Source organism: Toxorhynchites rutilus, chromosome 2 (assembly GCF_029784135.1).
Source record: "Toxorhynchites rutilus septentrionalis strain SRP chromosome 2, ASM2978413v1, whole genome shotgun sequence".
NCBI classification, from domain to species: Eukaryota; Metazoa; Arthropoda; class Insecta; order Diptera; family Culicidae; genus Toxorhynchites; species Toxorhynchites rutilus.
Window position 1 is genome coordinate 144,880,572 of NC_073745.1, and position 6,264 is coordinate 144,886,835.

Below are 6,264 nucleotides of genomic sequence, written 5' to 3' on the forward strand. Positions count from 1 at the left end.
AAGAATAGAAATATAATCTGAATATCCTTCCCTGAGTATCTAGCTGTTCGTTCGCCTAGGCAGCACTCACTGACAAGATTTTATCAGGTAAAATCGAAGGTAAAATGTTGAATCCCCAATACCGTGCTTCTATGGAGCCTAGCCCTCGTTCATAGTTCACTTTACCTAGTTTGAGATTGTCAACCTTTTTCCTTCCGGATTTTAAAATGCACCCGTGCTCTTGAAAGTATTTCGGATACCCAGCTATCGGGTGTGCAAGCAGAGGCATCATTCCTTGCTGCACCCTGGGTAAATTGACTATTCTATAATCCGGCAGGAACACTACGCTCGTGCTTTACTGGATAGTGCGTCTTAGCCGAATATGATATCCGATCGTTTGGCTCGACTACTTCGCAATGACAGTAGATGAACGTCCTCGTCCACAGTATTGGTGTAAAATTTGAGCATGCTACTGAGTCTGTGTCAACTAAAACTCACCAGCCGACTCACCAGCGAAAATGACTTCACTAGGGAAGGGAAGTTCTCAAGCAAATGATCTCAAAACTACCAACCGAAGATGTGCACGTAAAAAGATGGAATATGACCGACGCCGTTTTCCCTACAGCACCAGAAATTTAACTTTCCGACAATCTCATCTGCCAAGAGTACCGTAAGTTGCTCGACCATCGCTCAAAGTCTCTCGAAAGACTGCATAGAACTATCTTGGAGGAACGGCCCTCAGTGACTGCCTGTTCAAAAACAGTCGTTGGTCGAAGCCGAAAGTTACTACTCACCAGAAACAGAATTTGAGTGTACGCATGTAGAAACTGCTGTAGCCACTACTGCATAATTCTACAATTCCGCTCTTACCTTGTGCCACAACTTTTCGCGTCTGGTAAGAATTGTTGCCTACTGCCGACGGTCCATCCACATTACACATGTTCCGATTCAAGCAAGTCGCTTTCCGCTGCTGTCTAGGCGAAACTCGTGACCTTCGGCAAGAACGATCTTTTTTTATTAAATAATGATGGCCCCACCTCATTCCCCTACAAATGTTTGAGTTGGACTAGTTATCTTGAAGATAATTAAATATTAGGATATTCCTTTATAGCACCAAACTGCAGTTTTTTCATTAGACCTTTCAAATGAGTTTTACTGACACTTCAGTGTCTTCATTACTTAGGGACAATCGTGTTCATCGGAATTTGCAATCATATCTGCCATAACCCAGAAAATCTCGTTACCATCTACTTAACAGATGAGTTTACGAGTATTCTGGTTGGGTTATCCCTCTAGCTTCATCCCAGTTTCCACTTCCGACTTTTCGAAGAAGAGTTCTCCGATAAGACTGATGAATCCGTTCTTCAACATCGATGGTGTCTTGAAGATTAGAGGCCAGTTCAAGCTGTACAGTATACTTATCTAAGCATCTAGCCTTGTTCTCTAGCTTTCATTTCCTCGCCAAGCTTATTTCCAAATTCCACTGCATAATTGTTCATAGTATCGGCATCGTCATCCTTTCTCCTGTCACCCTATCATGCGTTGGGGGTATTGGTTACTTCAAGAGCGAAGGCTAATACGCAGCATCATCAAAAACTGCTTCCAATGCGCCAGAGCTGATCTCGTTTCGGCCTAGCAACAAATCGGCCAGCTTCTTGCCAAACGGATCACTGTCAACAAGCCAATCCGATGACCGTTGCCGGCATGGAATACACTGGTCCAGTTTATTCAAAAGCAAACGTGCTCAAACGTGGTCAACCGTCGGAGACTTTGCTGTCATATTATGTCCTGTCTACTGTTTCAGTCAAAATCGAAGCTGCGATGACTTTGCGACCACTCGTTCCAATGAGCAACGATTTAGCCGTTCGCGCCGTTAACAGGAATATTTTACCATCCGATCAACGATGCATTCCGTCCCCAGTCCCAACAATTTCAACGTTCGAAGTTCCCGGTTTGACCACAATCATCAACTGCAGCAGTTCTGGGTCCATTGATTCAATCGCGTGCGATAAATCTAGTTCCGTTAACAAAATGTTTGTTTGGCAAGAAACGAACTCTAAAGCATCATCTAGTCACTTCCACTCCAAATTGTCCATAAACGCAAAATTGCTGCATTCTACACATTTCCATTGATACACTACTGTGTTCAAGAAATAATAATGAGGATCTCCTCCGGCGTTATCTTTATCCACTACTCTGAGACGGTTGTATGGAGATTACAGATCCATTGTACTTTATTGTAAGTTAAAACGCTAGTAGTGTTCTGTTCATTATTAACTTTCCCAAGGTACGATATGTCTATTCCAATATTTTTTACAAATATTGTTTGAGCTTGCTCTCAGAACACATTCAAGGCATGTCAACTAGCATAGAAACCTCAATTAAGTAATAAACTACAGATTTTACCGTCATGATTAGACGATGAAGTTCCTCGATGTTCGAAGTTAGAGCAATTGAAGAACCATAATAATCAAGAATGCTTATGAATCACCTGGATCTAACATAAATTTTATTGACGCTACTGTTGAAGCCACTAAAAAACCCATTTCTATAACTCAAAGCTAAATCAGGGAAAAACTTTAAAAAATGCCTCGTTATAACACCGATTGGCCAAAAAAAAAATCAAGAGATCATGTCTGCATTCGTCATGTTGTATTCATTATATGTCACATAAGTGTAAAAGAATCCATTTTAAATCAATATCATCCTCATCATTTCCAGAATAGTAAAAAAAATTCTAAAATACCATACTATAGTTCCAACTCCCTGGTATGTTTCAATCTATTTCACCGGAAAATAAATCTCATGCAATTGAAACAAACAATCGCCCATTTATAACTGAATGTTTCGTTCGAAACTTGCAACGGTCCAAACTATTTCGGTAGAAACAATTCGCAATCAACAGTTCATAGAATCAATCACAAAACAAGGCTCGTATCGCTCAATATCCTGCCAGAGCTATGTCACACAGAACTGAAATCCTCCGTAGTCAGCTGTATGGGAGCATATTGTGTACATTGAATCGTTTTGACAGATCAGCATTCGTTTGTAATCCCGCTCCAAACGTTACACTGCGCTTCACCATCACGGTAAACGAAACTTCTTGTTTGCGCTTTTATCCCATCACAATCACATCTAGCGCAGCTTTCTCTCACTACCCACAAGAGCAACAGTTCCGCCCAAACACAGAAACCATTTAATTTTCCACGCTTCGATGATCGTCCTGAAACACTGTTTCTTTTTTCGCCAAAAAGATTACGTGCCGCAGAGATACTACCGGTTGAAGAAAAGAGTTAATAAAATACCCGCTGAACGGAAGAGCAACGGCAACGGGACCCACACGTGCTTCACCGGAATTTCTCGCGCGCCAGGTTGCAAACTACCACCGGAACGAACCAACACAGCAAGAACGCGGGAAAAGTCTGGCTCAAGCGGACTCGAGCGAAGAAAAACGACTGGCGTAACATGTGGGAGGCAAATGCCGTCCCGGTGGTGCTCTATGGTTTTCCATTTTCGATTTATCTCTCACCAAGCGCCAGGCGACTCTCGCAGAAACGAAACTCGCATAAATTTGAGAAAGCAACGGCAGAGACTGCGAAATAAAAAAAAATAAAAACTATACCGAGTGAGAGGATGTGTGGAAGAAATCAGCTACCCGTTCAAACACCAAAACGTTGTATTATACTAATGCCATAAAGGAAAAGAAAAATAGTCGGAGAAAAGACAAACAACACAGAGAAAGAAAACAAGACCTCTCGGAGCCGCGCGAATACCGTCGATACTTGCCAGCAACTACTCTGTACACTCTCGGATAACAACAAAGGAAGCAGTTAAAAACAACACGTACCCCAACTGGCTAATGCTAGCCGCGCTCCGTGTGGAACCGCAACACACGGCCCTAAGTTCCTTCGTCAGGCTCACTGAGCCGAGAAGGAGCAGCGCCGAACCACTTACGGAAGGGTGCCGTCGACTACAGCGGGCACGAGGAGGCGGAATGTTTTTGGACAACATCATACATGAGAAAAGAGCGCTTTGCAACCGTTAGACCCACATTTTGTCTTTTACATAAAATAATTCATAATTCATTTTCTAACTCTTTATTTCTTTCATTTATTTATGGTGATTAATATTTTGTGTGTGTTTTTTTTTTTTCAAATGTCAGGTTACAATTTGTTTATGATTGTTTGATATCATGCTACAGTAGCATCCCGACTATCCGCGGAATAGTCTGGCAACGTCATCTCGGATAACGAAAATCGCGAATAAAGCAATAAAGGACTGAAAATGAAGTGCGAACGCGAAAGAAACCATATTTCAGCATGTTTTATCAATACAGAAATCATTCAATTATCTATCTGTAAAGTCGTGTATATTAGAGGACAGGGGCTGTCCACATACCACGTGGACAGAAAAAGCACGATTCCAAACACACCCCCTTTCCTTACTCTTTTGAAGAACAGATCGAAGTTTGTTTGTATTTTCTGTTTTATGTTTTTTTGAAAACCAAGAAAGTTGTAGGGTTGTATCCGAATCATGACCACATAGTTGACGTAGGATTACGTTACGATATTTGTTGTATCTTGATTTTAATATTTTTCGAACAAGATGAGATTCGAGATATGAACGACATCATCATGACGTGATCACGGGTCGAGATTATGTTATTTGTTATATTTTTGGGGTATGGCTTGCGTTACGTTAGGGAGGAAGGAAGTCCAAAATCCATATTTTTTGGCGTTATGCAATTTGTGAACAATGTCATAGTAGTGATTTATTCTCTATTCTTTCATTTCTTCAACATTACCCGGTAAGTTATTTGTATCTCTCTTAAGTTTCTTGCGAACTTAATTTATACTGTCTACACTTAGCTTCTGTGCGTGAAAACAAAATAATACTATAACTGTTCCTGATAATGGGTATACATTCAGCATCTCAAAATTGTTCAGTCATTTCATTATGAATTCACGAGGAGTCTGCAGTGGATTGCTCTACCCTCGTTTTTTTGCGAAGCTCCCATTTTACCAGCATCCCAAGATCAGAAAAGCCGCAAACCAACTCAACTCCTGATCACACATTCTTATAACTCACGTTAGTCGAATGTCTATAAATGCTACAGTAAGTGTATTTGATGGTTTCGACAACACGGTTATCGAGCCGTTCTACATTGTAAATCTCAAACAAGTTACATCACGCACATTCTATGTAAGGAACTCAATTTCCCGACTGCATTGCTGGCTAGAAAAGTTTCATCATGTTGTTCTTCTGATGATAAAGATGCTAGATTGATTGATGTAATTTTGGATCGCTCAACACCCGAGTTGCCACTCAAATCTCTTACAGAACGCAAAACAAGGCTGAGTAGTGTCTGGTGGCTTCAAGGAACATTGTTAAAACGTTACCCTGGCAGTAGTTTTGTGGTTGTAATAAGTTCATCTAACAATGATCTTCCTGTATAACTACTTGGGAAATAATGGGTTCGCCGGAAAGCTCGTACCGATTTTAAGAAAAAAAACTTTAAATTATAATTTAAACTGGTTTGTCCCGGAATCTTTCATCAAAAAACTGTCATTGTGTTTTTTTATACTATGAGCACGGTGAGTGAAACAGCACATCCCTGTCAAACTCCAAAATTGCTTGCCAGATATGAGGTCTGACGTTACTCTGGTGCAGCATGACGCCCATCGTATTGATTAATACTGAACGGATCTTTGCCCTCAATTCGTCCAATTGCGAACTATATTTTTTGGAATTCGTAGACTGGTTGTTTGTTAAAAGTTCATAGCACAGAATTCCTTTCCAATACCATCACGCATAGAGCATGATTTTCTGCGGGTGAGGACCGGCTTTAGGAATAGCTAATGGTTTATATCGATTGTGCCATGATTTTTTTTCGTTCAAAATTGTTAGACTTTTCATCGCCTATCACAATTTTCAACAAAAACGGCGTTTTTAACGCTTATAGAACGAGTCGCAGATGAGATATAATCCATTTAATTTATTTCGATCAAATAACGTGGAACCCATACGCCGTAGCAATTTGTGTAAGCTAGCTTCTTTAGATGCTCTGGGACGGTGATTGTTGATATCTGTAGTGAATCTGTTACTTCTTTTGTCGTGTACCGAATATTATTCTTGATAGATTCTTGGCGGCGTGAATTTTCCGGACCAACTCATAGAAAAGATTTTCATAAATTACCACAGTTCAATAAAGAGCAATAAAGGGTATCGCTGCAAGAAACCCTTCATCAGAGATACAACCCGTGCACCTTCAAAAGAATGTGTTGT

The 6,264-nt window shown here is 40.6% G+C and overlaps 1 protein-coding gene across 7 annotated transcripts in view; it reads right to left on the minus strand.

Moving 5' to 3' along the window:
• The window catches only part of LOC129764548 (uncharacterized), a 47,826-nt gene extending 44,066 nt beyond the window's left edge, over nt 1-3,760 (minus strand). Inside the window, exon 1 of one of the 7 annotated variants that reach the window (XM_055763748.1) lies at nt 3,732-3,760. The gene's annotated coding sequence lies outside the window, so the exon portion shown is untranslated. Of the gene's footprint in view, nt 1-3,256; nt 3,459-3,601 lie in introns of those variants that run through there. The other 6 variants (XM_055763747.1, XM_055763751.1, XM_055763745.1 and 3 more) reach the window with 6 other exon arrangements.
• Nucleotides 3,761-6,264: the final 2,504 nt, after the last annotated feature.